The sequence below is a fragment of the Petaurus breviceps genome, unplaced genomic scaffold, assembly GCF_028583685.1.
Source record: "Petaurus breviceps papuanus isolate PSGF00001 unplaced genomic scaffold, PetGlider_PUasm1.0 90515, whole genome shotgun sequence".
Classification (NCBI taxonomy): Eukaryota; Metazoa; Chordata; class Mammalia; order Diprotodontia; family Petauridae; genus Petaurus; species Petaurus breviceps.
The window spans coordinates 974,356-985,570 of record NW_027187269.1 but is presented as its reverse complement, the minus strand read 5'-3'; the positions used below and the strand labels follow the sequence as shown (position 1 = coordinate 985,570).

Sequence of the window (11,215 nt, the reverse complement as noted above, 5' to 3'; positions counted from 1 at the left end):
GGGGACCCCCTCTGGACAATGGCTTCCCAGAATCCATATCAAATCACAGAACACTTCTCAAAGTGAGCCTCCAAACAAAGCTACACATCAGGGCTTATATAGCCTTCTCCTGGCTCAGAGAATGTAACAACCTTATTGACTCACTGGCCAATCAAGAAATATCTACTGAAAAACAAGCCTCCCACCCCAGGCTCCAGGTGCACTTTAGCCTAGGGGCAGGGAAGATTTTTAAAATTTACATTCCCATTACACACAGCTAGTAAATGTCTGAGGTTAGTTTTGAACTCAGGTCTTCCTGACTCCATGACCAACATTCTACTCACTGTACCACCTAACTGCCTCAAATCAGGCAAACTCTTTCTCTTTACCTCCTGTCTTCTTATTAGTAAAGTGGAAGTATGAAGCAAAGAAAGGAAAAAGTAAAAAAGGACAAGATGGATGGAAATGTATAGTTAACAATCATAAACATAAATGTGCATGGAATGAATTCTTAAAATGGAAGAAGATCACAAAATACATTAGAAAACAGAATCCAATAGTAAGTTCTTTAAAAGAAATACACATGAAACATATTCACATGAAGTTAAAATGAAGAACTAGAGGAAACTCTATTATGCTTCAGCTGATTTTTTCAAAAGGTAGGAGTAGCTATCATGTTTTCAGAAAAAGCTACAGTAAAGCAAGGGAATTATATTATGCTTAAAAGTACCATAGATGAGGTGGCCAGGTGGCACAGTGAGTAAGAGCACTGGCCCCAAAGTCGGGACACCTGGGATCGGTTCCAGCCTCAGATACTTAACACCCACACAGAACAACTGGCTGTGTAACCTTGAGCAAGTTACTTAACCCCAATTTCTCTAAAAAAAAAAAGTACCATAGATAACAAATAAATATCAGTACTTAATATATACATACCAAATAGCATAGCAATTGTAGGAAAAGTAAATTGAAATGGAAAGGAAAATAACAAAATTATAATAATGGAAGACTTTTCAGACATAGACAAATCTAACCAAAAGGTAAACAAAAATAAATAAGAAGGAAGTTAAGAAATTGAACAGAAATTTAGAAAATTTAGAGATCTCTGGCAATTGCTAGTTGGGAATGGTACAGAAGAACAGTCAAGAATTCAGTAGAAATATTTTTTTTAATTATATAAATCTGGACAAATGTTAAGGGAAAAAAATAAGCATCTAACAAGTGACAGGAGAATTTAGAGCAAAAAAGTTGCTTTCCATAACAGTAGATAATCTGGAAAAAAATTACAGAATTGGAACATACACATTCAGAGGCAGAAGAAAAAATAATAAAACGAGTTCTTTAAAAAAAAGCTTAGAACACTTTCCTATCCCAGGACTACTCCAACCTGCACTTAAGCTCTACAAAACAAGAATATTTATGTGAGGATTGGTTACAAAGATAAAAAGCTGAGGATTGTAGGTCTTTAAGAAAACAATAATAAAAAAGAAAACCTACTTCCAGAAATACAATAGGAAACTTGCCAAGAAATTTTTTTTTTGTTTTTTGTTGGAGGGCAATTGAGGGTAAGTAACTTGCTCAAGGTTACACGGCTAGTATTTTTTTTGTGTGGATGTTAGTGTCTGAGGCCAGAACCGAACTCTGGTCCTCCTGACTTCAGGGCTGGCACTTTACTCACTGTGCCACCTAGCTGCCCCACCAAAAAATATTTGAAGCTTATGGCATACAGATTGAGAGGATCCATAGAATAATGGCAGAAAGAAACTCTAAATTTACCCCACCAAAAGCATCCTACTCAAACTTCATAACTACTATGTAAAATAACATTTTTTAGGCAACAAGGAAAAATCTTTCATATTACAAGGAAAATGAGTTAAAATAGTACATTTTATGTTTACAAGAAATCAAAGGAAAAATTAGAACATGATATTCTGAAGAGCAAAGAATATTAGTTATCACCCTAAAATCACATCCTGTAAAGGGCCAAAGCATCAAGTAAAATAATTAAATGTTCATTAAAAGACAAGAATTCTAATCATTCTCTCAAAAGAACAGAGAGCTAAGCAAAGTAGTCAAAATGCCAATTTGACCAAAAAAGAAAAATGTTGAATACTTTCAGAGAGCAATGAAAGATTAAGAAATTATATGTATATTCTCATGCAGGTAATTATAGGCTAGATTACGAATGTGGGGTTGGGACTCTCATCAGAAGAGTCATTTGTTAAATTTTCAATGTGAGCATTTTTACAGTTTGGAAGTTTGGAACACTACAAATCAGGGCTTGATTTATTGTTTTATTGATTGTCTAGACTTAATAAAGTGACAGATGAAATGTTGATATAGATTAACCTTAAAAGAGGCAGAGTTCATAGTTGAGTAGGAGGAGGCAATTCAGCTAAGATCCCATCCACAACTTCTCCAAACAAGGCTAGAAAATGTACCAGACCAAATCATGTTGGGGAAATCCAGAAAAAGTCACAGAGAGTTCTTTCCCCAACCCAGGCTGACATAGGAAGACAGGCAGAGAAGTCTGTTGATACTGGAAACTGGGTCAGGGCAAGGGCACACTGTATGGAGCACTTCAGCATCCAAAGAAAGGCTAAGCACTAGGGTAAGAGGAGGTCACAGACTCCTCGACTCATAAAGGAAAACTGCCCTTATCTCTTAGAACCAGAGGGCAAAGTGAAAATAGGAAGAATTCAGGGGTCGCTTCCTGGAAGAAACTTCAAAATGCAAACACTCAGGAACGTTAGCCAAAGTTCAGAGCTTCTAGAGCAAAGACAAAATGCTTCAAGCACCCGGAAGAACAAGTACCAAGGAGTCATAGCAAGAATTACACTTGATTTAGTAGCCACCACCAGAAAGGAGTAGAGAACTTGAAAAAAAATGAACATAATGCTACAAAGGAGAAAAAAATGAATCTTTTTTTTCATTTTTCAAATGCTGTATTAACTTCTGGTTTGCATCATTAATTTCCGCCAGATTTTGAGTTACAAATTTTCTCCCCGTTTTTCCCCTACCCACCACCTCAGAATAGCAGTCCCACAGGATATCCCCTCCTCCAATCTGCTCTCTCCCATATCTTCTCCCATACCCCCTTAGACTTTTCCAGTAGGGCATGGTGGATCTCTGTGCCCCAGTGCCTGTATGTCTTATTTCCCAATTACATGTAAAATTGTATTAATAATTGTATTTATATACTTTAAATATTTGATTTTAAAATTTTGAATTCCAGATTCATTCCCTTCCTCCCTTGTCACCCACGCTTACTGGGAAGATAAATAGTTCAGTATAGATTGTACATGTGTAGCTAATGCAAAACATTACCATAGTAGATATATAGTAAAAGACTGACTATATTTCCCTCCCTCCTATCCCATCACCCACTTGTTCTATTCTCTACTTTGATCCTGCCCTTTTTCAAAAGTGAGTGCTTCCAACTTCCCTCCCTGCCCCCAGCTTGCCCTCCCTTACATCATGCCCCCTCTCATCCCCTTCCTCTACTCTCCTGTAGGGTGCGATACCGTATTTAGTGTGTATTTCATTCCCTCTCTGAGCCAAATTCAGTGAGAATAAGGTTGACCCATTCCCTTTTGCCTTCTTATTCTTCCCCTCTATTGTGACCCTTTTCCCTTGCCTCTCCTATATTAGATAGTTCACCCCATTCTGTTTCTCTACATCTCTTCTCATTATATTCCTCTCTTGCCTCTTAATTTCCCCTTTCAAGTATCATCCCTTCCTATTAAATTGGTCCTGTGCCCTCTATCTATGTATACCTGTAAGCATATATACACACATTCACACATGTATTCATATGCCCATATAGACATATACATATATATATATATATATATATATATATATATATATATATATATATATATATATATTTCTATTCCCTTCAACTATTTTTATACTGAGAAAAGTTTCATCAGTTACAATTATCATTTTTCCATGTAGGAATGTTAAGAATTCAACTTTGATCAGTGTCTTATGATTTCTTTTCCCTGTTTACCTTCTCAAGCTTCTCTTGCTTCTTGTATCTGGATGTCATATTTTCTATTCAACTCTGGTTTTTTCATTAAGAATGCCTGAAAATCCTCTATTCCACGGAATTACCATATTTTCCCCTGAAAGATGATACTTGGTTTTGCTGGGTAGGTGATTCTTGGTTTTAATCCCAGCTCCTATGCCCTCTGGAATATCCTATTCCAGGCCCTTCTATCCCTCAATGTAGAAGCTGCCAGATCCTGGGTTATCCTGATTGTGTTTCCACAATATTCAAATTATTTCTTCCTGGCTGCTCGTAAAATTCTCTCCTTGATCTGGGGATTCCAGAACCTGACTATAATATTCCAAGAGTTTTCTTTGTTGGGATCTGTTTCAGGAGGTGATCAGTAGATTCTTTCAACCTCTATTTTGCCCTCTGGTTCTAAAATATCAGGGCAGTTTTCCTTGAGAATTTCTTGAAGGATGATTTCTAAGTTCTTTCCCTGATCATGGCTTTCAGGTATTCCAATAACTTTTAAATTATCTCCCCTGGACCTATTTTCCAGGTCAGTGGTTTTTCCCATGAGATATTTCACATTGCCTTCTATTCTTTCATTTGTTTGGATCTGTTTAACAACATCTTGATTTCTCTTATAGTCACTAGCTTCCTTTTGCTCCAATCTAAATCCAAGGGAATGATTCTCTTCATTGAACTTTTGAGATTCTTTTTCCATCTGGCAAATTTGGCTCTCCTCATTGCCTTTTTGAGCCTCTTTTGCCAATTGAGTCAGTCTGTTTTTTAAGGTATGATTTTCCTCAGTCAGGCTGTTGACTCTCAGTTCGTAATTTTCTTGCATAATTCTCATTTGTCTCCCCAATTTTTCCTCCACTTCTGTTATCTGCTTCTTAAGGTCCTCTATGGCCTGTAATCAGCTCGTATTTTCCTTTGAAGCTTTTGGTGCAAGAGTTCTGACTTCACTGTCTTCCTCCTGTTCCATGCTTTGCTCCTTTTTGTCCCCCAAATAGGAGTCTAATATTGGAGTCTTCTCATTGTTTTGCTTCCTTTTTCTGGTAATGTCACCCCTCAGTCACTTGACCCCTGGACTTTTTGCCACAGTAGAACTCTGCCACCAGACAGGGGAGCTTTCATCCCAAACACTGGGGTTTTCTCAGCTGCCAGAGGTATTAGTTGGGTGCCCTCTCTGAGGCTTCCACACACTCTGGCAAGCTGTTCACACACCCCAGGACCTCCACCCTAGACTGCAATCCAGATCCAAGCAGGTTAAAGCAAGAGCAATTACTCCTCAGACTGGTCACTTAGTCCCCCTACACTCTGCAGGCCAGGAGCTGAAGCTTCAACATGGCCCCACTTGGTGGCTCAGAGGCTTCCCGCCCTGGGGGCAAAAGCTGATGCACTCCCAACTACTGGTCCCAAAGTTCACACTGCACTGACCTCTCACTTTGTCCTTCACATCTATGTGTTGATGAATCTGGAAATGGCCACAGCTGCTGGTGATCTGGAGTCCCTCCAGCCAGTGGCTGGTCAGGCCTGCCCTGGGGCTAAAACCTCTGGCTCACAGGGGCCTGGGCTCAGCTCCCAGAGCACTGTGCTGGCCGATACCTGCTGACTTGCTGGGCTGTCCTCAGTGAAGGATTAGCTTCTCTGTGTCATTTTGTGGGTTCTTCAACTCAGGATGGTAGAAGCCGGAGCCCCACAGAGGTTCTGCTTCTACTCTGCCATCTTGACTCCACCCCCGAAAAAATGAATCTTTAATGAAATTGAGAACTTCCAAGCATTCCTGATTAAAAGACTAGAGCTGTGTAGAAACATTGGTGTTCAAATACAGGAGTTAAAAGTAAGATAAAATGGTTAATATGAATGAAACATGATAACTGACAAAAACAAACTGCTTACATTCTAATACAGGAAAATAATACATGCATTCCTCTGAATTCTATCACCATCCAGAATCAGTAGGGAGTCTAATTATACAAGGTCTAGCAGTGGTTCTGTTATGTTTTCATGAATGGAAAGAGAGAGGAAGAGAAACACACAAAAGGAAAGAGGTGTGTGTGTGTGTGTGTGTAAAAATGAAAGTTTATGGGTAGAAAAAGTCCCATCCATTAGTAGTTTGGGTCTCTCAGATTTGGTGAGTGCTTGAGACTATACAAGTCACCATACCATGATAACTTACTGACCAGGTTTGTCTCCAAATAGAGACAAGGAGGACCTCTGTCCAGAGAAGTTAAGTGCCACTGTATTCTTGTGGTATACTCTTGCTGTATCAGGTCAAAGTAAACAAAGTTAAACCTTTTTTAAAATGTTCAGTGACTTTTAAGTGCCTCATTTTCCCTCAGTATCAGATCTGAACTAAGAGGGTGTTATCTTTAATTCCATTTCACCAACAGTGGAAAATAATAGAAATTTAAAGCAATGTCATAAATTGGGGAATAAACAAGTATATAGATATGATGAAATTCTGGGAAAATCTGGGAAAACTAGTATGATCTGATACTAAGAGAAGTGAACAGAACCAGGAGGATAATTTAGACATTGACAGCAATGTGGTGTTGGCAAACAACTCCGAAAGCATGAGGAGCTTCTATCAGTCTAATGAACAACCACAATTCCAGAAAACTAATCATAAAACACACTATCAACCTCCTTTTAATTTTGGTTATATTGGTTTTGTCTATGCAAAAAACATTTGGATTAAACGTTATCAAAATTATTCATTTTATATCCCGCAATCCTCCCTATCTCTCGTTTGCTCACAAATTCTTTTCTACATAGATTTGACAACCATTTTTTTCTAGGCTCCTCTAATTTGCTTACAATATCATGTTTTATGTCTAAATCATTCAACTATTTTGAGCTTATCTTGGGTGTGATATGGTGTCTGTTCCTAGTTTCTGCCATATTGCTTTCCATTTTTTTCTAGAAGTTTTCATTGAATAGTGAGTTTTTGTCCTAATAGCTGTGATCTTTGAGTTTAGTGAACACTAAGTTATTGTGGTCATTTATTTCTTTATATTGTGTGCTTAATTTATTTGATCAACCCCTCTGTTTCTTATCCAGTATGAAATTTTTTGATGATTACTACTTTGTAGTATAATTTGAGATCAGGTACTGCTAGATTTCCTTCCTTTGCTGAAAAAAAAAGATTCCCTTTATATTCTTGACCTTTTGTTCCTCCAGATGAATTTTATTATATTTTTCTAGTTCTATAAAGTAATTTTTGATAGATTGATTGATATGGCACTGAATGTGTAAGTTAATTTAGGTAATATTATCATTATTATTCATTCATTTAAGTAGTATTATCATTGGTTCTACCTAACAATTGCATTTTGTGTTCCTCCAGTTGTTTAGATCTGTCTTAATTTGTGTTGAAAAGTGTTTTGTAATACTGTTCACATGTTTCTCTCTATGTCTTAGCAGGAAGATTTTTGGAATTATTTTAGATGAAATTTCTCTTTCTTCTATGTCTTACTACTGAATTTTGTTGATAATATATAAAAATACTGATGAGTTGTGTGAATTTATTTTATATCTTGCAACTTGGCAAAAATTGTTAATTATTTTAACTAGTTTCATCATATCATCTGCAAAAAGTTTTTTCTCCTTGTTACCTATGCTTATTCAATTTATTTTTCTTGTCATTGCTAACGCTATAATTTTTAGTACAACAGTGAGTAGTGATGGTGATAATGTATTAATTGTGTTTCTCCTCTGATTTTACTGGAAAGATTATATTATTGTATCCATTACAGATAATGCTTGCTCTTGGTTTTAAATAGATACTACTCATCATTTTGAGAAAAGACTCACGGAGGGGGCGGAGTCAAGATGGCAGAGTAGAAACCTGAACTCCCCACAGCTCCAGCTTCCACCTTCCCCAATCCATGTAAAAAGGGGACTCTAAACAAACTTTGGAGCTGCAGAACCCACAAAATGACACAGAGAAGCTAACCTCCCGCTGAGGACAGCCCAATAGGTGAGTGCAGTGCTCTGGGAGCTGAGCTCAGCCCCACACCTAGGCTGTAGCCCCAGGGCGGGCCTGATCAGCCACCTGCAGTAGGGACTCCAGATCAGCAGCAGCTGTGTCCATTTCCATATTTATTAACACATAGATGTGAAGGACAAAGTGAGAGGTGAGTGCAGTCTGGACTTTGGGACCCAGTAAGTGGGAGTGCATGGCTTTTGCCCCTGGGGCAAGAAACCGTTGAGAAGCCAGGCACAGCCAGCCAGCGCCATGTGGCAGCTTCAGCTCCTGGCCTACAGAGTGTAGGGGGACCAAGCACCAGTCTGAGGGGTAATCATTCCTCCTTAACCTTCTTGGATCTAGATTGCAGTCTAGGGTGGAGGTCCTGGGATGTGTGTCCAGCTTGCCAGAGCATGTGCAGACCTCAGAGAGGGCACCCATCTAATACCTCCAGCAGCTGAGAAAACCCCAGCATCTGGGATGAAAACTCCCCTGTCTGGTGGCAGAGTCCTACTGTGGCAAAAAGCCCAGGGGTCAAGTGACTGAGGGGTGACATGAACAGGAAAAGGAAACAAAGCAGACAGAAGATTCCAACATTAGACTCCTATTTTGGGGACAAAAAGGAGCAAAGCATGGAACAGGAGGAAGACAGTGAAGTCAGAACTCCTGCACCAAAAGCTTCAAAGGAAAATACGAGCTGGTTACAGGCCATAGAGGACCTTAAGAAGCAGAAAACAGAAGTGGAGGAAAAATTGGGAAGAGAAATGAGAACAATGCAAGAAAATTACAAACTGGGAGTCAACAGCCTGACTGAGGAAAATCATACCTTGAAAAATAGACTAACTCAAATGGCAAAAGAGGCTCAAAAAAGGCAATGAGGAGAAGAATGCCTTAAAAAGGCAAATTTGCCAGATGGAAAAAGAATCTCAAAAGCTCAATGAGGAGAATCATTGCTTCAGAATTAGATTGGAGCAAATGGAAGCTAATGATTTTATGAGAAATCAAGATGCTGTTAAACAGATCCAAACAAATGAAAGAATAGAAGGCAATGTGAAATATCTCATGGGGAAAAAACACTGACCTGGAAAATAGATCCAGGAGAGATCATTTAAAAATTATTAGATTACCTGAAAGCCATGATCAAAGTAAGAACCTAGAAATCATCCTCCAGGAAGTTCTCAAAGAAAACTGCCCTGATGTTTTAGAACCAGAGGGCAAAATAAAGGTTGAAAGAATTCACCGATCACCCACTGAAAAAGATCCCAAAAAGAAAACTCCTAGGAATATTATATCCACGTTCCAGAATTCCTAAATCAAGGAGAGAATATTGCAAGCAGCCAGGAAGAAATAATTTGAATATTGTGGAAACACAATCAGGATAACCCAGGATCTGGCAGCTTCTACACTGAGGGATTGAAGGGCTTGGAATATGATATTCTGGAGGTCAAAGGAGCTGGGATTAAAACCAAGAGTCACCTACCCAGCTGAGTGTCCTGTTTCAGGGGAAAATATGGTCATTTGGTGGAATAGAGGACTTCCAAGCATTCTTGCTGAAAAAACCAGAATTGAATAGAAAATTTGACATTCAGATACAAGAAGCAAGAGAAGCATGAGAAGGTAAACAGGGAAAAGAAATCATAAGGAACTTATCAAAGTTGAACTATTAACATTCCTACATGGAAAAGCAATAATTGTAACTTATGAAACTTTTCTCAGTAGTTAAAGGGAATAGAAATATATACATATATATATATATATATATATATATGTGTGTGTGTGTGTGTGTGTGTGTGTGTGTGTGTGTGTGTGTGTGTGTGTCTATATATGAGGGTATGTGGGCATATGAATGTGTGTATATATGTTTACAAGTATACCTAGATGGAGGGCACAGGACCAATTTAACAGGAAGGGATGATACTTAAAAGGTGAAATTAAGAGGTGAGAGAGGAATACAATGAGAGGAGATGGGGAGAGACAGAATGGGGTAAACTATCTCATATAGAAGAGGCAAGGGAAAATGGTTACAATGGAGGGGAGGAATAGGAAGGTAAAATGGAATGGGTCAACCTTATTTCCATTGAATTTGGTTTGAGGAGGGAATGAAATACATACTAAATATGGTATCTCACCCTACAAGAAAGTAGGGGGGAAGGGGATGAGAGGGGGGATGATGGAAGGGAGAGGAAGCTGGGGGGGGGGGGGGGGGAAGTGGGAAGCACTCACTTTTGAAAAGGGATGGGATCAAAGTAGAGAATAGAACAAGTAGGAGGTGGGATAGGAGGGAGGGAAATATAGTCAGTCTTTTAAAATATATCTACTATGTCATTGTTTTGCATTAACCACACATGTACAACCTATACTGAACTGCTTATCTTCCCAGTAAGGGTGGGTGACAAGGGAGGAAGGGAATGAATCTGGAATTCAAAGTTTTAAAATCAAATATTCAAATATATACTCTTATTAATACTATTTTACATGTAATTGGGAAATAAGATATACAGGCACTGCGGCATAGAGATCCACTGTAAAAGTCGAAAGGGGTATGGGAGAAAATATGGGAGAGAGCAGATTGAAGGAGGGGATATCCTGTGGGACTGCAATTTTGGGGTGGTGGGTAGAGGGAAAATGGGGGGAAATTTTGTAACTCAAAATCTGGAGGAAATGAATGGTGTAAATCAGAAGTTAATAAAGCATTTGAAAAAATTAAAAATAAATAAATTTTCAGCGTCATTTGCTTGTAAATCCATTCACTTATGGCTCATTCAATTTCTTTTTCTAAGATAGGGTTATGTTTAAATATTCTATTTCCTCTTCTGAGCAGTTAATATTTTTTGCAAATATTCAACTATTTCATTTTGACTGTCAACCTAATTGGCATTTAGTTGGGCAAAATAGCTTCTAATGATTATTTCAATTTCATCATCTATGGTACCTTTTAGCAAAATGTAGTTTTCCTAAATATCTCTTTTAGTTAGATCTATTTTTGCTTTTTTCTTTATCTGAGATAATGATAGCTCATTACCACGTACAACTGAAGCATAATGGATTCTGTTCCAGCCTCCTATTTTAATTTTGTGTGTTTTTCTGTTTCAAGTGTGTCCCTTGTACACAATATATCATTGGATTTTGGTTTCTAATATACTCTGTCATCCTCTTCCATTTTATTGGTGAGTTCATCCCATTTACATTTACAGTTATGATTATTAACTCAGTATTTCCCTCCATCTTGCTCTCTTCTATTTATTCTCTTCTTTTTTAAC

At 38.2% G+C, this 11,215-nt stretch overlaps 1 long non-coding RNA gene across 1 annotated transcript in view; it reads right to left on the bottom strand.

Annotated features, from left to right (window-relative positions):
• The window catches only part of LOC138142052 (uncharacterized), a 357,105-nt gene that overhangs the window by 248,093 nt on the left and 97,797 nt on the right, over positions 1 to 11,215 (bottom strand). The gene's annotated exons all lie outside the window — the stretch shown is intronic.